This window comes from Felis catus, chromosome D1, assembly GCF_018350175.1.
Source record: "Felis catus isolate Fca126 chromosome D1, F.catus_Fca126_mat1.0, whole genome shotgun sequence".
NCBI classification, from domain to species: Eukaryota; Metazoa; Chordata; class Mammalia; order Carnivora; family Felidae; genus Felis; species Felis catus.
Window position 1 is genome coordinate 13,923,702 of NC_058377.1, and position 25,237 is coordinate 13,948,938.

At 50.1% G+C, this 25,237-nt stretch overlaps 1 long non-coding RNA gene across 1 annotated transcript in view; it reads right to left on the reverse strand.

The window, feature by feature from the left end:
- The window catches only part of LOC111556568, a 343,041-nt gene that overhangs the window by 57,734 nt on the left and 260,070 nt on the right, over positions 1-25,237 (reverse strand). The window lies entirely within an intron of this gene.

The following is a 25,237-nucleotide window of genomic DNA, read 5'->3' on the forward strand; positions in this document are numbered from 1 at the left end:
GGGGTCCCACATGGGAACATGCAGGTCTGAGGGCTCCCAGGGCACTGCCTTTCATTCAGAGAACATGTACTGACTTCCTGCTGTCACCAGGGCCCGGTGCAGGGTGCCATCTTGGAGGAGGGAGGATCCGGTGTCATTGAAAAGGACACGACGCCTGCCCTCAGGGAGCTGTCTGGAGGGAGAAGTGGGGGGCACCCTGTTGCCGTGCACCTCCAGGGAGGCGTGCATGGGCTGTGCCCCCTCTCTGCTCTGTATTACCCATGATACAGAGAAGGCCTGGCTGCCAGTCCAGCATGTGGCCTGGAATCTCTGAAGCTGACTCGCTGATATGCAAAGGGACCCTGTGACTTGGGTCTCACTGGCCCTGCCTTTAAAGAGATGAGCTGCTGTGACCCATCACCTATGAGTGGGAGGGAGCTTCCCACAGCCTGACTCAGCCTTCCTCCTCCTTCATGGCGATCCCTCCAGCCTCCCTGTCACCGAGTCACAGACTCGCCAAGGGGCCGAGAGCAGGTATTTGTCATGGTGTGCAGGCCTGCCCAGCGTAGCCTGGGACCAGGCCTTTGTCTATAGTCCCCCTCCCCCGCCTGGGCTGCCAGGCCAAGCTCTTGTCAATCTGCAGCCGTGACTCCCTGCATCATCCTTAGCACCCCCCCCCCCCCGGAACTGGCAGCCAGTTAGTCATGAGCTGGGCCAGGAGATCCGGCCCAAAGATGTGCAGGGGGCTATCTATCTTCATGGAGCCCCCCGGTTCTCCAAGAGGGTCCTGAGTCATCCCCAGATGCTCCGAGATTTGGGGGAGGGGAGGGGGGTTGGAATATAGGCCGGCTGACCTCCCCCTCTGCTCCCTCTGGAGACTGGGAGGGAACTGAACTCTCATCTCCTGATCTGAGAGGGAAGGCAGCAGCCCGGGAAAGGGGTTGAGTTTCAGAAGGGACTGTCACAAGATTGGGGATTTGGAAAACAAACAGGCACCAGCAGTGTCTTTTTAGTGATAGCCATGGTAACGGCCACCGCTCGAGTCGCAGCCCGCACGGGGCCTGCTCCGGAGTCTCCAGACACGGAGGCAGCTTACGCCATTTGCCCTCCGCTTCACTGCCGCTGCTGTGGCTCTTTGACAGGCACAAACACACCCCGACGTTCTCTCACGTATATCCGGGAGGTGCATCTTCCCATGGTCCCTGCAAACGTGTGTTCATCCAGCCCCAAGCACACGCAAGAATGCACACCCACAGGGACACAGGACACACCGTGACACGCTCCTCGGCTGGCGCAAACAGAAACACGGGTGCACACGCGTGTGCCTTTGCTCACTCCTGAATCTGCTTCAAAATACGTACTGCCATCGCCGGAGTAGGTTGGGCACTTGACCTCGGGTCTCCTGATACCGTGTCCGGGCTCCGCGAACATTTCACGTGTACCTGCCATCTCCTCGGCACGTTTACCGTTCTGCGCCCAGGAAGTGCATGGTTATCCGGGCTCCGTGGACATCTTCCCACGGATGTGGCAACACACGCGTGTGCCCAAGTACATAGAGCTGGCACGTCTCCCCCGTTGACATGCTCGAGTGTCTCCAGAACCGTGCTCACGCCTGCTCCCTCGGATGTACGCTCTTGGCCAAAGGCAAATGTACACTCGCACTCCTTCTCTCGTGTCACGTCGTGGCTTCTCAGGGCTGAGGGTGGGCTTGTATGTTTGAGCGTGAGTATTCCAATGCAGGCTGGCGGAGACGCTCTTCTGAGGCCCCCTCCATACCTGGCGTCTCTCCTGCCCCCATTCTCTGCCCCCCCACTCTCGCCCAGCAAAGCACGGAGTCCGTGCCTTCTGTGTGCCCCGCACAAGGAGGGGGAAGGCGCTCATTCACAGACCCATGGGTTCCTCAGCAGGCGAAATTGGGCAGCAATGTAGCACCAGAGCCAGTGTGTTTTTTAAAAATTGCACAAATCTCCCAAGGAGGCAGAAAAATCAAAGCCTCGTCATTTAAAATCCCCACACAACAGAAGGAGAAATAAACACAGAGCTCGCAGAAAAGGCTGAGCCTCCCCCATCCCTCCTGCCCTCCCCAGAAGAAAAGACAAACAGAAAACAAATCAAAAAACAAATCTGGACTGAAAGGAGCAATTGTGGAAAGAATAGCTGCGGGCTGCCTTCTCGGCCCAGGGAACATGCTCCCTGACCACAGGGCAGGAATGAGAAGGGACTGGGTGATCCACTGGTCAGAGGGGCCGCCCAGGCCACACCGACCCGAGTGATGGGGTCTTTGCTCCAGGGCAATGGGGTGGAAAGCTCACGGACTTGGGAGGGAAAGAGACCTGGAGCTGAGGCCTGGGTCCCTCATCCAGTGGGTATGTGACCTTGTACAGGGCACTTGGCCTCTGAGCCTCAGTGTTCCCATCTGTAAAACAGGGCTAATGCCAGGTCCCTATGTCCAAGCCTGATTGTGAGGGCCAACCATAAAATTGTTTCATAACTGTAATAGGCGTCTAGCAACTGACCAAAGAAAGATGTCAGGATTCTAGAACATGAGACCTCCAAAGGACCTCCAAAGTCCTGCCTTCAATGACAACAATTGCCTAGAGCATCTCCAGAATATGATCCGTGCCTCCACTCTTGGGAGAGGAGAGACATCTAAGGAGACAAGGAGGGTGAGTGTCATCGGCTCTTTTGTTCACACATTTGATGGCTTTGTCCTAAGACCCCCATTCCTTCCTGCTGCTCCTAAGATCTCCCCTCTTCTCGTTGCCCCTCAGAAATGACTAGGTTTTTACCGTTCACCATGCTGGGCCCTGTCCATGTGGGATCAGTCTAAGACTAGGCTTCTGCCCCGATGGGCCTGGTTCAGTTGAAGAGGCCAGACTCTCAGCTGGGAAATATTAAAGCGTCCCTACATTAGTCAGCATGGGCCATTCTAACAAAGTGCCGTGGGCTAGGAGACTTAGACAACAGTTTATTTTCTCACTGTTCCAGAGACTAAAAGTCACTTTCCTTCTTGTCTCCCAAAACAGTCCCACGGGATTTTGTGGGGGACACGATTCAGTCCATAACGCGCCCTGTCCCTCATGCCGTCATGGAAGGTGGCTACCGGAGAAAGTAGGCAAGGCCAGGAGAGGACTGCCTGAGGCAGGAGCTTTGGTTTGAAAACGCATAGGGCATACAACACCACACTGGAGCAAGGCGAAAAGCGTTCGAGTTAGGCACACCCCGCTTGCAAAGGTGACCAAAGATGGGGGGCTAATACCTGGAATCTTTTCTGTGCCAAGAAGCCTAGAAACCAGGGAGCAGCAGACAGTAAAGGGCAACCGCTGGCTGGCACAGGGAAGGGTGTGAGAAACTAAATAGAAGCACGACCCTTCCCTTGGAGACAATAGCTGTACAACCACACACAGCACAGAACGTGGGGCAGGATGGAGCACGAGCCCCAAGGAGGTGTCTGTGAGCAGCCTGCCTTGTCTGTCAGGAGAACCCTACAGTTCTCTCTCTGCCCAGCTCTAATACCACCCCCTTTACAAACCGTCCTCTGACACCCCACACACACACACGCACACATGCACACACACGCACACACACATGCAGCAACCATTGCTTTTTACCCTATGCATTCACAGCAGTTGGTGCCAAGCTTTGTAACAGCATGCTCATGGTTACGTTTGGGGTCATCCCCTGCTTTTAGGATGTAAGCTCCTTGAGGGCAGGACCTGGAGCATCTGGTTCTTAACTTTAACTCCAGCCTATGAAAAATGGAGTCTGGCACCAGGGTGAACAGCCCGCCTGACTTGCCTGGGACTGATTTCCAGGACAATGAACTTCCCAGCTGTAAGACCAGGATGGCACCAGGCAGAAGGGAATGGTCGGTCTGGTCACCTTGCCTGGTGCCTGGTAAGCATTTGGTAAATAATTGACGTGCAAATACTGCGATAGATCGGGAAGAGATCCAGGGGCGCCTCGGTGGCTCAGTCGGTTGAGCGTCCGACTCTCAATTTCAGCTCAGGTCATCGTCTCACGGGTTGTGGGTTCTAGCCCCGTGTCAGGTTCCACGCTGTCAGCCTGCTTGGGATTCTCTGTCTCCTTCTCTCTCTGCCCCTCCCCTGCTTGTGCTCACTCTCTCAAAATAAATAAATAAACATTAAAAAATAAGAGAAGAGATACAGGAAAGAATTACAGACTGATCAAAGGGATGTAATATTTCCTTAGGATAAATGTCTACAACTGAGATTATCAAATCAAGGGGCAGGATAACTTTCATGACTTATACATGCTTTCACCAAATATTCCTTGGACACCTACTATGTGCCAGAGACTGTCCTGGGCACTGGGGATACAAAGATGAAAAAGCTCACTCTGCCATCATGGGGCTTGCTGGCTAGTGGGGCACAAGTCCATAAAAGATACAGTTTGATAAATACTACAAATGTGAGATGCAAAGAGTTACGGGGACCCAGGAAATTACTTCCAAATAAGCCGAGGGATATGGGTAAGGCCAAGCAAGCTGCTGCAATGGTAGGGAATGTCACCCTGGTGGATAAGGTAAAGAAGGGAATTCTGGACAGCGAAAACAGCAAGATTCAAGTCACAACAGCTCCAGAAAACACAGTGTATTCCAGGACCTGCTGGTGGCACAAGGACCGTGGGGTGTAGATGTGGGTGTGGAGGGGTCCCCAGACGCTCATGAGGGGAGGTGAGACTGAGCGGCTAGGAGGGGCAGCCCGTGTTCTGTTACCAACGAGTTCACATTTTATCCTTAAGGTAATGGGGAGCCAGTGAGGGATTTTCAGGAGACTCTGGATACACCTTTCCAATTTGCTTTCTAAATTGTTTGTGCTCATTTACAATAAGAAATCCTCATCTCAAGTGTTCCTATTCCAATTCTCCTTGGGATTCCTCAGGGCTCTGCTCCCATTTCTGCCATAGAATGAGGGCAGGAACAGCTGGACTCTGTCCTGAGGCTGCCATAGGTAAGTGAAGGTGAATGTTCTCTGAGGAGGTAGAGAGGGGCTTGAGGAAGATCTTGCAGGACTAGAAACTGAAGAAAAGAGTGGGTACGATTAGAAGGATGTGCCCAGTCCCTGCTGCCTCCACCCAAAAGCCAAGCCACCCAAAAGCCCAGACCCTTTCGACGGCCACATAAACAAAGGTCTCTTGGTCTCCTTACCCTTCTCTAGAACCTTACGCTGGGGAGTGTGGCTTAGTCACATTGACCAGTGTAGGGAGAAGGAGGCAGGTCCTTTATCCCAGAAGCTGGGAGCCTCTTCAACCCCCCATCCTGCTGCCACTTGTTAAGCAGGGCCCTATAGGGGACATCAGCTACTAGCTTCTCCTGCTCCCACATTCTACATTTTCCCCAAACACACTGTGCCCATCAGTGACCCCCAATCCTTTACCAAAGCTCTTCTTTTTTTTTAATGTTTATTTATTTATTTAGAGAGAGAGTGTGTGTGTGAGCAGGGGAGGGGCAGAGACTAAGAGAAAGAGAGAGTCCCAGGCAGGCTCCACACTGTCAGCACAGAGCCCGACCTGGCGCTTGAACCCACGAATCTTGAGATCATGACCTGAGCCGAAATCGAGAGTCAGACACTTAACCGACTGAGCCACCCAGGAACCGCACAGCTCTTCCTCTTGCTGGGACTGCCCTTCCTCTCTCTGCCTGTTGCGCTAGCTCTGACTTGTTTTCCAGGTCTTGGCTCAGAGGCCAGGCTCCGTGAAGCCCTCCCAGCCCTCTGGTCAGAGCTGGGCCACCACCGGACCCTACACAGATCCCTTTCACTGTGACATCAATTAGGGTGAGTCACTGTGTGCATGCCTTTATCTCTCATTAGACTGAACATGTTGAGGGCACGGATCGTGCGCCCTCACCTCTGATTCCCTGCATCTACCCAGAGTCTGATACCTATAGGTGCTGACAACTACTGTTAACTACTTAACTCATATTTGGTCACATGGTGAAAGGGAAGGAAGGAAGGGAGGACAAGCGTCCAGCTACAAAAGACCCTGCACTGGGTCGCGTCACTGGGATGCATGCGAGATATTCAGAGCCCCTGGAGATTCTAGTGGCTATTTGTTCTTTTCTTCTCTTGCCTACATCTCCTTCCTCTCTGTCTCCTCTCATTCTTACCCTCAGCTTCCAAAGACACAAGTAGGCATCCACCCAGGTGCCCGCCTGCTCGCCTTTCTTCCTCCCCGGGGGCTGGGGCACAGAGGGGACCGGGCCAGTAGCAATGCAGATCCACCCACGACTCTAATTCCTGTCCCTTATTAAATTCAAGGCTGATTTGGGCGTGGGGAGTTTTCTCGGACCACCTGCTGTCTGATCAATTCCTTTTCTTTTTCTCCCCCTGGTGACTAATAGCTGCTCTTTCCTTGGCCTCAAAGTCTCTTTGTCCCCTCGTTCCCCGCTCCCCCTGCCCAACCAGGTTATTCGGAGGCTGGTGAGTCATGATGTCTCCTCAACCACTTGACTCCCTGAAAGCAAGGCGGTGGGGGGGGCGGGCTCCCCTCTCTGGTTGGGGTTGCCGTGGAAATGAGAGTATGGCTGGGAGGGATGGGGGTTGAGGAGCTAGGGCCACCACGCAGAGAGAGAAGCTCCTAGAAAGGCAGACAACGTCTAAGAAGGCCAGAGAGCCCAGGACACATAACAGAGTCTCGAGCAAGGGAGCAAGGGAGCAAGGGAGGGAGAACATGGGCGCTCAGACAAACGTATGAAACAAGGACATGAGGCAGGTGGGTAAGGTGGAGTGCCCACGAGAGCAGAACTGCTGTAAAAGGAAATTTTCACACCTGAACACTTGCAATCTCCTGTCCTCTTCAGAGGAGAGAAAGCACCTTGGAATCTGTGCGGGGACCCCGCCCAGGCACCCCTTGCCTGTGTGGACGTGGACTCGGGGGGACTCGGGAATCAAAGCTTCAGCCACAGAGCACAGAACCAGGCATGGCCTCAGGACAGCTGAGTGTGTGCGCTGTCTCAGGGGGCATCACCAGGGTGGGAGCCCAAGGCCAGGGGGAGGCAGGGCAGCCTCCGGGAGGGTGCGGCCTGGGGTACAGACTGGGCCATCACCCTGGCCCCAGGCAAGGAGTCTGTATAGAACTTTGCAGGGAGGCAAGTATCAGGCTAGGAGCCAGACCAGACTGTGAGTCCTGACCCTTAGCAGTGTGCCCTTGAACAAGTCACCAGGTGTCACAGAGCTTCTGTCCTCACCAGTGTTCAGAATCTCGGCCCTGCCGTTCATCTTAGCGGGCAGCAAACCAGATGAAAAAATGGACATGGAAGCATCTTGCAAACTGTAAAGCTCTCCAGATGCAGGAAAAGTGTGTCCTTCCCAGTTAGAAGCTCACAGGAGGGACCAGAGGAGAGTGTGGAGGCCCCCAGCCCCCCTGCTGCATCTGCTTGAAGGACCTCTCCCAATTCTTGCCACAGCCATTCTGAACTTCTTTGTGTTCCTGGGTCCAGGGAAGCCGGCTTCCCCTCACCTCAGGGCCTTTGCACATCATTCTCTCTGCCTGGACCGTTTTCCTGCCTTCTCTTTGCTGGACTAACTCCTACTCTGCCTTCTGGTCTCAGTTTGAAGGTCATTTCTTCCAAGAGGGCCTCCCAGAACCAGCACACAGGCTGGCTTTCCTGGAACCCTGTACTTCTAGGAGTGTGTGTGTGTGTGTGTGTGTGTGTGTGTGTGTGTGTGTGAGAGAGAGAGAGAGAGAGAGAGAGAGAGAGAGAGAGAGAGAGAAGAGATTGATTGATTGATTGTGAGGAACACGTCTGTGCCTGAGTTGGGGGGAGGGGGTGGGTGTGAGTCCCTCAGTCCCAATTATAGCCAACTCCAGAGCCCCCAGACCACTGCGGGGAGCAGCAGGAGCTGAGTGTGGGTGCTCGGCCACCTGTCCACCAGCTGCCACTCTCTTCAAGCTCTTGGGAAGAAGCCACGGGAGTCTGAGGCATTTTCTGGGTCACTGCCTAGCGATTGGGAAGAGCGGCCTTCTTCCCCACCCGCGCCTGTCGCCCAGGAAGCCCCGCAGCCCCCGCAGCAGCCACGCTGCGGCCCCATCCCCCGAAGGAAGCTGTCGCTATGCGCGTGTGCACGCACTGTGCCACACCAGCCTGCCTCCCCAGTGGCCCAGGTGGAAGCGTGGCCTCGGGTATGAGGGTCTCTCACCCATTGCTGGAACCAGGCAGCCAGGCCCTCCCCTCATCCGCATCTCTGCACAGGGTCACCTCCTCGGAGGCCCCAGGCCACTCCGCTTAAAAGAGCCCCCTTCGGCTTGCAACACTCCACCTGCTCAGTTTTTCTGCATCACGCGCACGGCCACGTTATTGTGCCATATCCCTTTCCTCGTTTGCGCATGGCGTGTGTGTGTGGCGACTGTCAGAGTAAAAGCAGGGGGAGGCAGGGGTGCTGTGGACCTGGCGCCCACCGTGCTGGCTATTCTCTGTGTGCTCCTTCCTCACTCGGGCCGGGCCCGCCCATCTCTGCCCTTCTCCGGCCTCAGGAAGCTGACCTCCGGGTGCTACACCTTCCAGACTCTCCCGGTGACCAGCTGCTTGTTGGCCGAGGCCGGTGCAGCCTCAGGGAGAGATGGGAAGGCAGGGGAGAGAGAGGTGGGGGTTTCTTTCCCACTCCCTCCCTGCTCTGACACTGGGAACCTGGCAGAAGGGTCAGTCCTCCCTAAGGCTTGCGCCAGACAGCCTCATGCCTGTGACTCCAGGGCTCCCTGAGCCCCAGTGCTGCCTCATGTGGCTGCCTGGTCGTCACTCCTGGTTTCGGATCCCTCACTGCGCCTTGCTGGTTCCCCTGACCTGCCCACGTCTCTGTAACTAGTTCCTTCATCAAAGCCTTTGCACCTGAACTGGTGTAAACAATCCTGCTGAGACTCTGATACAGTTTTGGTTTAGCACAACAACTATTGTTGAATGGATCAATGAATGGCAAGGGCCCCAGGCTAATGGTGCCCGCCCCCCCACCCCCTGCCACCCACCCCCAAGAAGCCCAGGCCGGGCCACAGAAGGATAGGGTGGAAGTCAAAAGGAAACTCAAGGCAGACATGAGGTCTCTAAATAGGATAACCCCAAAACTGTCCTCCGACCAAGATCAGCACTCACATTTTTAAAGGTTATAAGTAAGAAAATTCCAGCGTCCCCCTCAGTGGCCTGTTTTTATGATTTACAACTCTCCCCGGCAGAAATATCTTCCTAATGTCTAACCCAAATCCCTTTTATTGAGACTGGAAACTCCTTCTTCTTGATCTAAAGATACAAATTGCCTCTCTTATTATTTCACAAAATCTTTATACCACGTCAGCATGTAGTATTGTAGAACATTAATATATGGAATGGGAAGTGCAAAGGACACAGGATTTGAGTCCAGAAAAACTAAAGTATTGGTTCTGACATACTATGCTGAGTGGCTCTAGGAAGCTCATTTAACCTCCTAAGTACCTTTTCACCATCTGTAAAATGGGGATAACGTGAGCCATGCCCAGCCCACCTCCTGCCCAGCATTCAGGAAGAGCATATGCACATAGCAATGCATTCTATATCCAAATGTTAGCTCATACTCTCATCCTCTTAAAAGTATTTCAGCCCAGGATCTGATATCATCTTAAAGTTCTCTTTTTCCAATCCTCCTGAAACTGAACCAAATTTTCAAAAGGGTCCTTCCTGGCATTGCATAGACCGGGGGCATGGGATGGGGAGGGGGCCTCATCCACAACTATATATTGGTGGCCTAGCTGAGGGTGGAGGGGAAATGGTAGCCTGATCAGATGAGGGCCTTGCTGAGGCCTTGATGGAATAGGAGGATGGTGATCCTGTCACCCGTCTGGTTGGCCTGTGAGGGATGCGTGCTGCCCTGTGTTGACAACACAGGATGCGAACATGCCACACCCTTCCCGGGAAACATAAACTCCAATTGTCTGCTGCTGGCTGTCGTGAAAAGCCCGGGGCAAGAAATCATATTCGTGGAGGATTATCTGAAGGACCTGTGCCCAACTACTCCTCCAGATATTCTAGATTTTTTTTAAATTTTTTTTTAACGTTTATTTATTTTTGAGACAGAGAGACAGAGCATGAACAGGGGAGGAGCAGAGAGAGAGAGGGAGACACAGAATCCAAAATGGGCTCCAGGCTCTGAGCTGTCAGCACAGAGCCCGACGCGGGGCTCAAATACACGAACTGTGAGATCATGACCTGAGCCGAAGTCTGACGCTCAACCGACCAGGCCACCCAGGCGCCCCCAGATATTCTAGATTTTATCTGTGGATGAAGCCAGACAATCAGAGAGCTGAACATCTGGACCGAATGGTTTTGGCTCCACATGGAAGTAGATTTATCGGCTTGTATTTACGCAGACTGTTTTCAAGGTCCCACCAAAGGAACGCCTGACCGGAAAGTTAAGGGTCTAGCGATGACATTTAAAGGAAGAACGGTATTTTCAAAGTTGATTCCACATTCCTTTTTGAAGCCTCAGATGAGAAACTTCCCTCAGCTCCAGCTTCTCCAGGGAAACTGGTGTAATTCTGACTGACGGGCAACACAAAAATCTGTCACTCATGGCTTCCCTTTTGTCTTTGGTTGCCAGGAAGCTCAGGCTTAATGGCAGGAATTCCTGCGTTCTAGCTTTTTCTACGTCTCCCATTCTGACTCTTCCTCAGTTTCACTTTATCCCAGGCTATATCTTTGTGTTATTGGAGTGTATCATGATTATAAGCTACCTCAGTTTCCCTTTGTAACTCAGAAAAGGGAAGAAGACTGGCGATTCAGAACACTCAGAAGGTTGGTCAGTACAGATAAAGCAGCATAAACCAACGTGTCTATTGAGGGATGTACCCCCCCCAAAAAACCCCAAAACCAAAAAACAAACAAAAAAACCCAAAAGACAAACAAACAAGAAAACCCCACTAATTTCACTAATTTGTCACATACCCATTGTGGTGTACTGAATGTTTGGTACAATGCGAGACCCCAGGGTTATAAAATCAAGCCGACATTTATTTACCGAACACACATTTCTTAGGACTCACCGGGTGACAGAAATACAGCAGTGGACAATGTGACTGCATCGTTTCGCCCTCGTGAAAATTACGGCTGGTGGGGGGGCGGGGCAGGTGATTTAACCCAAAAGCTACCCTGAAGCGAGCAGGTACTTCCTGCAGGAAGTACTAGGGGAAAAACCTAAAAACCTAATTCTGTCTAGAGTCTGAGAGGCCTCCCTGGCAGAGAGATGTGTAAACTGCTGTCTGAAGAAGAAGGATGAGGAGTCAGACTGGTAAGGACGATGAGGAGGGGAAGAAGGTCCCCCCGTAAGAAGAAACAGCAGGCACGTCTTCAGGGGAGTGGATTAACGGACCCGTTTTCCTCCATGAAATGAAATACTAGTCAGCCATAAAAAGGGAGAACAAACTATTGACACACCCAGCAACTTGGATGGGTCTCGAAGACGCCGAGTGAAGACGTTAGTCTCAAAAGGTTACGCTCTGTGCCACCGCATGGACGGACGGTGCTTCTTTAAAAGCAAACTATAGTGATAAACAGACGGGCGCAGTTTAGGAGTTAGGGAAGGAGGGGAGGTTTGACCACACACAGTGACACAAGACTTTTCAGGACTGAGGACACTGGTCTGTATTCTGAGTGTGAGGGCGCTGTGTACATCTGCATATGTTACAACTCACGGAACCGTGCACCAAAAATAGAGGTCGGGGCGCCTGGGTGACTCAGTCGGTTAACCACATCCTGACTTTTTTTTTTTTTTTTAATTTTTTTTTTCAACATTTATTTATTTTTGGGACAGAGAGAGACAGAGCATGAACGGGGGAGGGGCAGAGAGAGAGGGAGACACAGAATCGGAAACAGGCTCCAGGCTCCGAGCCATCAGCCCAGAGCCTGACGCGGGGCTCGAACTCACGGACAGCGAGATGGTGACCTGGCTGAAGTCGGACGCTTAACCGACTGCGCCACCCAGGCGCCCCCACATCCTGACTCTTGATGAGACCCGCGCAGGGCTCTGCACTGACAGTGTGGAGCCCGCTTGGGATTCTCTCCCTCCCTCTCTCTGCCCTTCCCCTGCTCACGCACATACATGCTCTCTCTCTCTTTCTCAAAGTAAACGAATAAACATTAAGAAAAACGCAAACAGAGGTCAACTTGACTGTTGGCTAATTTAAACAATTTAAAGCCACAAAAGAAAAATTTATAGCTGAAGACCTCAAAAAAGAAAACTGGGGTGGAGAATGGTACACAGTGGATCTTGACAGGATCTGCGATGTTTTGTTTCTTAACAGATCTGACAGGAAGGAATCGGCCATGCTAAGGCTGTGTTTGCACATTTTCCTGGTGGCTGTGGGGAGCCACCCAAAGAGTTTTAAGCAAGGGAATGGCATAACCGGATTTGCATTTTAAAACAGTTCCTCTGGCAGAGCGGACCAAAGGCAGCCCCAAGTGGCTGTGGGGAGGCTGGTGAGGGGCAGCTGGGGAGGTCCAGGTGACAAATGTGGGATAGAGGAGGAGGAGGAAGAGAGACAGGCTCACAGAAAGCAGCAGCCTCTGCCCAGGTCCAGAGGGCATGGGGAGGGCAGGAGGTGGGAGCCCCTGAGGTCTGAGGGAATGTGGACGGTGGCTGTGGACCAGAGGCCACTGTGAGTAGAGCCCGGTCGCCCGGCCCAACCATCGCGTCAGGTCACCTGACTTGTCTGGTGACAAGAATCCCTTGGCTCTCCCAGTGAGTTGCTCCCATGTCCAGCTTTGGATAACGACAACCTGTCAGGGCTGATGGAGAGGCAAGCGCAGGTTGTGGCCCAGGCCGGGGAGAGGGCGGCTCTCCACTCTGGGGTCTCTCTCATCCCCTCTCGTCTCCTTCTTCCCTGGGCCCGGTTTCATTTTGGGAGAGGCAGGGGTGGGGGACCAAGGGCAGAGACGGGGAGAGGGAAGGCAAGTTATAATACTGTTTCCCACCAAGTTCTGCTGAGAAATGGCTTCCTAGTGCTTTATCTGCCCTGGATATCTGCCGCAAGGATCTTATCAGACTGTAATTACCCAGGCTGGGTCTGTGCTAATTGGCTCTCTGGAGTAAAGTTACCTGCAATCTGTGTGCTATGGGTGCAGAGCGGGAAGCGATTTGAGCCAAGGAGGTTGGTGGTGACGCGTCCAGGGATCACGGTGGTGGCTGGGGTGATGTGGATTGGGACCCACATTCTCTATGGGTTCTCTATGTCCCAATCTGAACCCCAAATACCCAGCCAGCCTCACATCACCTAGTGCCCAGAGTCCTCTTAGAGAATAGCCAGTATGAGATCATTTTCTTCCATTTTATTTTTATTTTTTTAATTTTTTAATTTATTTTGAGAGAGAGGGCATGAGCATGGGATGGGCAGAGAGAGAGAGAGAGAGAGAGAGAGAGAGAGAGAGAATCTCAAGCAGGCTCCAGGCTTTCAGCACCTGATGCAGGGCTCAATCCCACAAACCGTGCGATCCTGACCTGAGTCGAAATCAAGAGTCGGATGCTCAATTGCCTGAGCCACCCAGGCACTCCAATAGCAGGGGCAGAGGTAGGGGTGAATTGGGGAAGAAGAGATGGTGGAAGGAAGGAAGAGGGAGGGAGGGAAGGAAGGGAGGGAGAGCAGGAGGAAGGATGGGAGGAAGAGAAGGAGGGAGGAAGAAAGGGAAGAAAGGGAAAAAAAGGAAAAATAGAAAAAGAAAGCAGAAAAAAAAATGCTCTTTGACACCACTGACTTCCCTGGTTATGAGATTCTTAAAAATTATCCCAAGATTTGCAGGCACAGCCTCGTTACCTTACCATCCACTTGTGTAATCTGGCTTCTGTCTCAATCTGCAACGGAAATTTTATTTGCAAAGACCTCCAAGAATTTAGGATGAAGGAATCTGAGGATCGACATGGGTCTTAAAGATCTCCCAGCCCTGAGTGTATCTTCTGCATGGCTGCCTCACCAAGAGCGGTTCCTGTACACAATCAGATGGGAACTCTTAACCTGACAGACTGCATGCTCAGAATTACTCTATTAGAAAGATCTGTTGTTGTGTTTTGTAATGTTGACCCCAAACCCTTCTCCTGCTCCTTGGATGGCACTAAGCAAGTATATTATTTGCTCAGCTCCCCGCTGAGAGCATTTCAGCTATTTCCCCCTCAAGTATCAGAACCCAACACCATCATGCATCCTGTGCCTCACGACAAGACCCTGGGTGTCACACGGAATCCCCCATTTCCTTACATCCTACATGCATGGTGCACCCTGTCAGCTCTCTGCCTTCAGACAAGTCTGCAGCTCATCTCTGGTCCTCCCTCCATCTCTGCTGGCACCACTCTGGTCCAAGGCACCATTATCTCAATAAGACCCCAGGACAGACTCCCCCACATTGGTCTTCTACTTCTTCCCCCACCCCCACCGCCCCCGCCAGGAAGCCCCACAATCTATTCTCCACACAGCAGCCAGAGGAAGTTATGTGCAACTTTTTCATCACGAGAAAATAAAATATGTTGCGTATAAAAGATATGTTTTTACCACTTTTAAGTGGCCAGTTCAGTGGCCCTAAGTCCATTCCCACTGTTGCGCATCCATCACCCCATCCCACTCCAGAACTTGTCCACCACCTCACACAGAAGTTCTATACCCACAAAACAATAATTCCCCATTTCTCTCCCCTCAGCCCCAGGTGATCTCTGGTCTGTTATGTCTCTATGAATCTGCCCACTCTCGACACAACACAAGAGGAAGCAGATAATATTTTCCCTTTTGTGTCTGGCTTATGTCACTTAGTATCATGTTTTCAACGCTCAACCATGTTATAGCATCTATCAAAATTGTATTCCTTTTTAAGGCTAAATAATATTCCATTATAGATAGATAGATAGATAGATAGATAGGGATACGTACACACACACACCACATTTTATTTATTCATTCATCTCTTGGTCTGTATGGCCTTAGGATGGTTACATGATCTTTCTGAGACTTAATTTCTTAATTTCCCCAACTGTAAAATGAAATGAATAATAGCATCTTTTAAAGATGGTTGTAAGGGCTAAATGAGATAGTAAACCAAAAAGCACACTGAGTGCAGTAGGAGCTTAATAGATGGGAAATATCATTATTATTAGATTATTGATGGTTCCAATGTTTCAAGTCCATGAATCCCTCGGGACCTACCTAACACCATCCTTCGCACATGGTAGGTAGTCAATAAATATTTGCTAAATGAATGCATAAGTGAAACTCACCCCTACATGTGCATATCATTTTCCTGTTTCTACCTGTTTCCCTGCCACATTTTCTTATTCTTCTGTCACTGACATTTTTATTCTTCTAGTTAGTGAGTCTTGTGAACAGTTAGTCATTATTGACCCCATCATTATCTTTAGCTTCTAAATCCAAAGAATATGTAAAGAAATAATAATCATGATGCCTTCCCCCCTACTCAACCCATAGGTTTTTCTAAGGCCCCGCCTGCAGTACCCAGGCTCTGCGTTTCATCACGTGAGCCAAATTCTGGCCCCACCACACCCCCACCAGACTAGGTTGATTGGACCAGGAGTGGGCACCTGAGCCAAGACCAGCCAAGCCACAGGTTGGCTGGCCACCCACAAGATTAGAATGTAACAGGTATGGAATGCTGAGTCAACCAGGTGCCCTCCCTCAGAAGTGTGAAGAGGCAAATATTGAGTAGCTGAGTCACTTAGCAGTGGGAGGGCCAAAGGTGATGGCTGAACTTGCTGAGGGAGAGGAAGGAGTAAGTGATCAGAGGAAGCCAGAGGGTAGAGAGAAGAAAGCAGAGGAGCTGTGTAGGAAGAAGAATTGGTTCTGGGGTCCAAAGAGAGGGAAGGAGAGACAGAAAGAGCTGCCACCTCCATGGGTCTTCTTGGGTTTTCCAATGGCTTCTACATTCCGTTTTCATTCCCATAATCTGTGTTCTTTCAAGAGCTACCCACCCATCACCTTTTACTTTGATCTGTAACTCACTATTAAACAGTTTTGACCAGCCCCCAGGTCATGCTCCCTCCTTGGGGCCTTAACTCCTGTCCCTTTTGGTCCATCCTCATGGCCACTACATGACTGTGAAACCCAGAATCCCCAGTTCTCCTGGCTGGTCCCACCCAAGGCTCTGACTCTAACTGCTTTCTACCCTCTGGTCATACCCTCCAAGATCTGTCATCAGGCTACTTCCCTTATCAAAAGATCTGGTGGCTTCTTAGGGCTTCTTAGAGAAAAAGTCCAAACTCAAAGACGTCTGTGACCCTACATCTTTTGGTTCTCAGATAAACCTGTAATTTATCTCCGAGCATGAACACCACCCACCAGTCAGTCAAGACTCCTCCTATTCATCCACTTCTCCCTATGCCACACCTTTCCCTTTAAGTCCTACAATTACCTCTTTCTCTCCCTCTTTAGTTTTCTTCCTCTATCTCTTCTATTCTTCTCCATTTCCCTCTTCCTCTTCTTACCCAAATTCTACTTCATCTTTCAAGGTTTAGGTCAAACATTCCCCAACTAATCTCAGACTTCTTACATATATTTCAACTGCTTTGACCTTGAAAAACTCTAAGGTCCCCGAGAACATGGACTCTGTTCCATCACTTCCATATCTTGCATGGCACCTAGCAATGTTCCATGTTCTTAGATTTTTTTTTAATTGAAAACATTCTTGTCCAGGTAATTCCAATTATAAAATTAATGAATGTGGGTATAAATAGGTACTTTATTTAAGGAAGTGGAAGCTGGAATGTCAGGCAAATTACTGCGTGCACGTGAGAGGGGGTGAGGGTGTGTCTTTTGGCATCAAAAACTTACCACCACAAAGCGTACCAAGAATGTGGTCGTCTACCATCCCAACAGTTCTGGCTAATGTTATTCTAGATATTCTTCAATAGGATGTAACTTCTGAATTCATTTTTTTAAAGAACTCTTTAGATTAAGGAGGTACATCAGCTTCTAGTCATAGAAATTCAATTAAAATTCAAAAAGCACTTATTAAGCACACTGCAGGAAATAAAAAATGATTAATAATACCTAATCTCTTCCTGCAAGATGCTCACTGTCTGATTCGGGGATAGGACAAGTGTATCGGTGACTGTAATCCAGGTAGGGTAAGACCTGCGCCGTAAGAGAGATTTTTATTGCCATGGTACTATGCTGGGTCAAAGAAAGAGGGGCCATACATGATAGGGAAGGGTCTGCAGAGAAGCTATAGGAAGAAGCATTTGATACAGGGAAATGAATGTCAGCGCAGGTAACAGGAGGCATGGTGGGAGGCTTGAAGGGTCCAGTCAGTACTCAGTGCCTGATTATCAGATCGCTGCCATTTTTAAAAGAGGAAAGTCCTCATGGCCAGGAGGTGTCATCGATACGCAGATGCTGAGCATTTGTTGAACATGTGGACTTGGACATGACAGACGGGGAGAAGGCACCTTGTTGATCTATTTCTTGTCAAACTCCCTTGACAGGGAATAAATTGTCCACTTTCCCCTTCACAAAGGCACAAAAGCGGAGAAGAGTGTTTTCCATTCAATGAAATTTTGAATACAATTATTACGTTTTATTAATAAATGTTATCACATATTCATTAAACACTGCTATAAAGAATGAACTAAATTCTGTATTTTATTTTTATCTCATGTTGAAAACACTGTTTCCTTTATTCTTACCCGGCCTCTGAGATGGGCAGAAACCAGATGTTTTCCTTCTTGCCTGTCATCAAATTTTAGGGCTATGGGGGCGCCTGGGTGACTCAGCAGGTTAAGCGTCTGACTTCAGCTCGGGTCATGATCTCACAGTTCGTGGGTTCAGGCCCCACGTTGGGCTCTATATTGACAGCTCAGAGCCAGGAGCCTGTTTCAGATTCTGTGTCTCCCTCTCTCTCTGCCCCTCCCCTACTCGCACTTTGTCTCTCTTTCTCAAAAATAAATAAATAAAACATTAAAAAAAAAAAAAAGGAACTAGGACTATGGACATACCTAGACAGGCAGAGAGAGTGCGTGCACTCTGTAGAACCATCCCATTATCATTCGATTTGATGATGGGTGATATCTCAGCCAGTGGTATGCTGAAACCATCTCATGCCAGCTCGTGAGAGCTGACTGTGGGCATCTCTTCCCATTCCATATTCAGTGACATCAGGCGGGCAGCTTGAAATCGGCCATGGTGGGAGTATTTACACCATGGAAACTGGCAAAAGCTACAAATAAGGGCTTTTCCTCCCTGGAGAGCCAGTCAAATATTTGCCAGCATACCAGTGGATCTCACTGTAGAGAAGAGGAAACCAAAGCAGAAAATGAAGTAACTTGTCCAAGGTCACTCAACCAATTGGTCATGGAGCTAGCATGGAGCTCGTGGGGTCACCTGCTGCCTATGTATTATTATTCTTTTCAGTGGGAGGCTGCAGTTCTGAGTAGGTTTAGAGGATGCCTCTAAATACATAAGAATGTAGACAACAGCGCAGATTATTATACAAAAGAAACAGATGCCATGGTCTTCGAGTTAATAGCTTGCCAGGGCTAAAAGAGGAACATCTAAACTTCTCTCCCCAGATGGTTCTTTTGTAGCCCCCCCACCCCACCCTGCCATACTCCTACCCTCCTGAGGGGAGGGGTTCCTGGGAATAAAGTAGCAGGAGAGGAAATTGCAATTTCTTCCCACTTTGCAATGGAGGGAGTGACGGAAGGCATTTCTCGGCCAAGTGCCTTGATTCTTTGGACTCCACATTGCTCTGTAATTAGTGTCTATTTGTCTCCTTAACTTAAACTGGTTTTTAGCAATTTAGAGCCAGGGAGCCCATGTTATTTCAGTGAAGTGATAAAAAAATGGATATGTAATTGAAATCCCGTTCTACTCCTCTGGGAACCTGGTATGTTGCTTCACTCGGCTGAATGATAAAGATTCAGGGCCCTGATCACAGGCAGATAAGTAGGCTGGTTGATTAGGATGAATCCCATAGGCAATCCCTAATCTACTAGTCTGTTTGTTAACTATCTGTCTTTTTAGGATATTTGGTTTGCATAATACGATAATATAATAATGCACAAGCTCTTTAAAGGTGGAAATGAACCCAAATTGAGGACAAAACAGCCACAGCTGGCATCCTCCCTCCCTGCTGCAACAGATCAATTATCAATTAGCCACAGGTCTGTATTGAGTACTTATTGTTTGCACAGCACTGGGTTAAGGAAGAAAAGGTGTCATCTGTCCAGTTCCTGGCCTTTAGGATCTAGCAAAGGCAATAAGGCATACCCACAGGAAATTAATAAATGCTGTGAGAAAGTGAATGCTTTGGTACGAAATGTGTGAATCAGACCAAAGGAGCTGCTATAACACGGAATTCAGATCTTGGCTGGATCGAGCCATGCAGCTCTGCAGAGCCTCACAAGCCTCCTAAACACTCCTTTGCGAAGAGCACTAAGATGTCTGGCCCAACCAGAGGTTGGTGTCTTAAGGTGTCTTAACCTCTGCGGTTAAATGGTATCTTTACACCCATGTAAAGTGCTACGTGCTCAGCAGGACCCAGGCACAGCCAGGACCCAGCTGGCTCCTTGCTGCCCTCTGACATGAGCCCTGAGGAAGTAGACTGACGGGTGACCTTCCTGCCTTCCTTGCCCTTCGCATTTCAATAAATCCGCTCAATAAATGTACCGAGAATGGCCATGCCCCTGTGGTGTGGCCACAGGGCTCCCGTGGCTAGCCAGACTCTGTGCCAGGTGCCTTACACCCGACATTCCAAGGGCACTGCACCCACAAATGCATGAGCGTGTCCAATCAATAAGCTAAGTGAGATAAAACAGACAAAGACAAATACCGCATGGTATCACTGTGGAATCTAAAGAAAAAGTCAAAACTCCTAGACACAGAGCATAGGAGGGTGGTTGCCAGAGGCTGAGGGTGGAAGAAATAGGGAGAGGTTGGTAAGGGGGTGCAAACGTGGCGCTAGAAGATGAACAGGGTCTGAGGATCTAAGGTATCACTTGGGGGGCTGTCGTTGAAAACACTGCAGTATGACCGAAATATGCTAAGAGAGCAGAACTTCAATGTTCTCCCCAAAAGAACAAAAGAGACAAGTATGTGAAGTGATGGACGTGGGGGGGGGGGATCTTTTCACACTGTAGATGTAGATCAAATCATCGCAGAGCACACTTTAAATCTCTTACCGTGTTGTTTGTCAGTTACCCCTCCGTAAAGCTGGGGAGAGGGGAGGGCCCTGTCCAGGCTCACCCGGGCAACGTCCTGACTCCACAGTAGCGTGATTTCCCCGTTGATCCTACTCAGGGAACGCCGCAGTGCCCCATACCAGCATATGCGGGTGTCTGGCCCCCACACCACAGATTCCGACCCTCAGGATCAGAAGCCGGGCAACTGAGTTTTTAACCAACTTCCCAGGGGATCCTTCCCACCAGTGCCTGCGAGTAGGTGCTGTTACCTGTTTATATGCTGTCTCTTTTCCTCTCCCTCCCCAAGTCCAAGAGCACCTCAAGGTCAGAGAGACTGGGTCTGAGTTATCGCTGTGTGGCCAGCAATTGGTATAGCTCCTGGCACAAAGTGCCCAATGCGCTTTTCGTGGAAATGCTGAGTAACGTTGCCTGGTTTTGCGTTCTTTGGAGCCCATCTCACACGCTGCCAGTTCCTGAGACTCAGTTCACGTCGTGCCTCGGGGGGCTAGTTTGCAACATGTGCAACATGCCGGCACCTGCAGCGCTCTCCCAATTACCCAGGCGGGGCTCCCTGTCTGCCGGCTCCCTTGCTACCTGCCTCTGTGGCGGGCTCAGGGAAAAGGACCTGAATGTCACCTAAGCGTAAAAAGCATAGCTGGGAAGGAGGCGGCAGACAGCCTCAACAGAACTTTCCAAAACAGCACAGCACTGACCCCTGGCCAACCCTCGGTGTGAGCGTGATGGCCCCCCAAACCCCGGTCTGGGTGGAATTGCCACGTGAGTATTACGGAGGCACGCAATGTTTGACAGGGACGAATGCAAGGGCTTTGTCACATGCTCCCCAAGGCATATCGCTGAGAGCATCAACATCTATAGGACGTTCATAACGGCTCTGCAAAATTTGGGCCAAACCAGGTTAAACAAAACCAATTCTCCCTATTACAGGACTTTGAAGAGATGTATTATGCTAGCCTGCACTCTGATTACCTTCATATATTAGGCAGAATTTCTCAAACTTTCTCTCGAAACCTTATTTCTCTGGAGCTCTTTTCTTTCTTGAAATCTCTCACCGATGTTCCAAGGAATACGGTTTGCAAAATCATGATCTGGTATGACTCTTTTCGCTCCACCCTCCAGTGCCCATTTTGCAGATTAAGAATCTGAGAGTCCAGGGGCGCCTGGGTGGCGCAGTCGGTTAAGCGTCCGACTTCAGCCAGGTCACGATCTCGCAGTCCGTGAGTTCGAGCCCCGCGTCAGGCTCTGGGCTGATGGCTTGGAGCCTGGAGCCTGTTTCCGATTCTGTGTCTCCTTCTCTCTCTGCCCCTCCCCCGTTCATGCTCTGTCTCTCTCTGTCCCAAAAATACATAAACGTTGAAAAAAAAATTAAAAAAAAAAAAAAAAAAAAAGAATCTGAGAGTCCAGAAAGGAAAAAAGGAGTTCACAGGACCTCACAGCTGGGTAGTGCCAGACGCAGACCTGGGCGTCAGGGACACTGGGTCGTTTCTGCTCCCAGGAGCTCCCCTGTGATCGCCACACGCCTGTATGATGGTCCCCGTAGCCAAGATCCGTGCCAACAGCTTTACACTTCCAGCTTCTGGGGAATATCCTTTCTGCCGCGTCCATGGCCAAAGGTGGGAAACAGGATGAGCATCATGGAACACTCAGCCCTTTACATTCTACAGCTTGCCAAGCTGTCCACAGACTACGCTTTCCAGAACCTTCCACAGCCCACGGGGGTGGGGAGGGGAAACACATAGGATTTAGGGGTTCCGGGCATCTGGAGGCTGTGAGAGATTAAGGAATAAAACTGAATCATCCCACTAATAAAATGACAGAACTGGGACTCGAACCCAGGACTTCCAACCTATTCTCCAAGCACCCTTTAACAACAAGTCCCCCCGCTGGCTCCAGAAAGCTGGCTTGCAGCTCACCACGGTGGCACGTGACCAATGCACAGGGCAGGGCTTACCACCCTCGCCCTCCAGGGACAGGGAAGGGAGTGAGCGATACATTCCCTCTGGTGTGGCTACGTGTCTAATTCCTTCTCGGGGCCTTCTTAAGCCCTTGGCCTCAATTATGTTCCACGACCAGCAAGTGACACAAATTAATTATCTGCTGGGAAAAGAAGGGCTTTCTTTTTATCTGTTTGAAAGTAGTCACCTTCTCATTTCAAGGATTGGCCTTATAAATTCCAGGGAGGGACAAAGGAAATGGCTGCCATAGGAGGGAGGGAGGGAGGGAAAGAGAGAGAAGAAAGGGGAAAAGCAACACAGGAGGAGCTGAAGAGGCAGAAGGGGGGGGGGCAGAGTGTGTAAGGGTCAGCGCAATGTCAAGGGCAAAATGACAGAACTTTAGACACGGGGTGGGTAAACAGGAGGGGGCACACATCTGCAAAGGGAGGGTAGATGTCAGGGAAGGTTGTAATATTTAAGCGAGTGTGAAATCGTTCAGGAAATGTAAGCTCCATGAGGAAAGGAAATACCTTTGTTTGGTTCACCATTGTGTCCCCACCGCCCGTCACTGTGACTGGCACACCGTACATGCTCGGTAAACATGCATCTGCTAAACGGATGAATTAATCAGTAGATGCTGGTCCAGCCAATGGAGCAGGAAAAGCCACTCAGGGAAGAGATGGCCATGTGAGTGAAGATAGTTGGAATGACGAGCAGTGCCCACGACGGGGGGCCCGGGTGTGTGTTGAAGGATGGACAGGCAGATGCGAAGTGGGACAGGCAGGCAGGAACTAGAGATCTAGCTGGGCTGTGCTCGGGTCCTTGATCATAATGAAATAATGGAAAATTCCTTTTACATATAAAATTCCATTTCATCCTCAAGGTCACTCTGTGAAGGATACAGGAGGCTCAGAAAGCTTACAAGATCACAGGGCAGGAACCAGTACCTGATTCTGAACCCAAACCCTGTGATCTTTCCGTGACAGGTGCTCACCCCTTAGGTACCCGCCCCAGTGGTGACTCCCCCACCTTAGTGTTTTCCCCTCCAGCCACACATTGTCCTCTGGGCTGGGTTCAGAGCATGGGTATGTGTTTTCATGGCAAATGAAGATGGCAAATATGCTAAAAAGAAAATCCATATGATTCATTCCAAAGGCAAGTAGGTGATTATTTGTATCGTCATCTGGTTTTCCAAGATCCTGCACACCTGTAGCTACCCTCATTTGCTCAAGGATGGCTGATGCAAGGGTAGCTATAGACGAGGGGATAGGAGCTCTGTGTCATTTCCCTTGTTGTCCCAGGATAAAGGGAAAGAGAAAGAGAAATGCCCTCAATAAGCCCATAGATAGGCACAGGCCCCAAGGACCGGGCACTCACCAGGGCATGCCCACCAAAAAGTGTGCTGAGAACAGGACGCAAGAGGCATAGAGGACATAGCATCTGGCCTCAAGGGACCTGCACCCACATGGGGCAGGAGGCCAAGTGGTACCAGGAGAATGGATAATGGGAAGGAACTATACTTCACGCCTGCTTCCTGCTTCCCTGGGAGGCAGGGATGCAGAAGGGGTCTGAAGCCAGACGGGCCTGGGTTTCATCCTGGATCTGCCACTGGCTGGCTAGATGCAGTCAGCTGTCCCAGTAATACCGAATGCACGAAGAGGGCTGTAGAGTTCGATACATAATCTCATCTGAACCACATAGCGCTAGGAGACAATGTGGGAGCAAGCGCTTGTTGCAAAGCCCATTTTAGGGATGAGGAAACTGAGAGTCAGACAGTGATTCGGCTGAAGCTGTCCTGAAAGCAGTAGATCTGAGACTTCCACACACCGAAGCCCACAGCCTCTCGCTGTGCCGCACTGAGCAGGAAAAGCCCAGTTTCCCGAGCGGTGCCAACAAGGAATCTTAGCAAGAACCAGGCGAAAGCCAGGGTATGGATTTTAGATCCCCGAGGCCCTGTGCCAAGGGGCCTGGAGAAGGGGAAAACAGAGCCTCATTAACATAGAGGTGGGGACCCCAGGACTCCTGGGCTGCCTTCCCAGCTTCCTCAGATCCTTTGCCCACTGCCCTTCTCTCTCAGGTTGCTGCCTAATTATAGAGCTGTTGATGCAAATTATTCTAATAACTGGTGCTAATTTATACACATTTACATATAATTTGCAATTCATTTGCTGTCCACATTTCGTCAAACCTCACTAATTCAGACCAAAGTGGGGGAGCCTACTCTGAAATGAAGAGTCTAAAATATAAAATAATTCAATAGTTTATCACCAGAGAGTCTCCTTTAAAATTAAGCATGCAAGGTAAAAATAGGTGTTGTCAAAGTTCTCCTTGAAAATCCTTAAAATCAAAACGTGGGCTCTCAGAAGCTCAAAAGCCAAAAATTAATAAATTAATGGATAAATAAAAGCCTCTCTTTCTCATTGTCTCTCTCTCCCTTCTTCCCTCCCTCCCTCTCTGACTTTCTATGATAGAATTCAGCAAGTTCAAGTTCAGTTATGTGATGGGATTCCACCTACGAACTCCGTTTGAACTAGCGAAAATTTCCTGATGCAAAATTCTCAATCCTTCAAAACATGTAGATCGGAATCACTTCACTGATGCAAGAAACCCCAAAGTAAATTGGAGTTAGACATATGTGGGCCATGTTGTTCATGAACATGATCCGGGGGGCACAGATGTGAACATGGGTATACACCAGATAATGACGTTGCAGAAAGAGGTACTGTGTTTATAGTAAACAGACATACATAATAACACAAATAATGCATATATTGTCTTAGGCTGAGTACCCTAGAAGCAGCTCTAGGGTAGGGATTCTTGCTCACGTGATTTGTTGGAGGGAGCACTCTTCGGAGAGAACAGGAGGGGAAGGGAAGCTAAGTAAAAACGTAGTCTTGGCTGGTCAGTAGCTTCAGACTGAGCCCATTGGGAAGCTCTAATAGAGAGCACTAAATCAAGGACTACCAAAGAGTCAGTCCCACCTTGAGGACCTTTGTTCCCTGTGCTGGTCAGTCAATGGCTGAGATCGGCACCTGGGGGGGAAGGGGCTAGTCATCTCCTAGGTCAGGTGGCCACGACTCACAGCAGGTACATGGTGTCTGGGCTGGGCCCCAACAGTACCTGATACACTCAACCTTTGCACAGTGCTGGTCTGCTTCC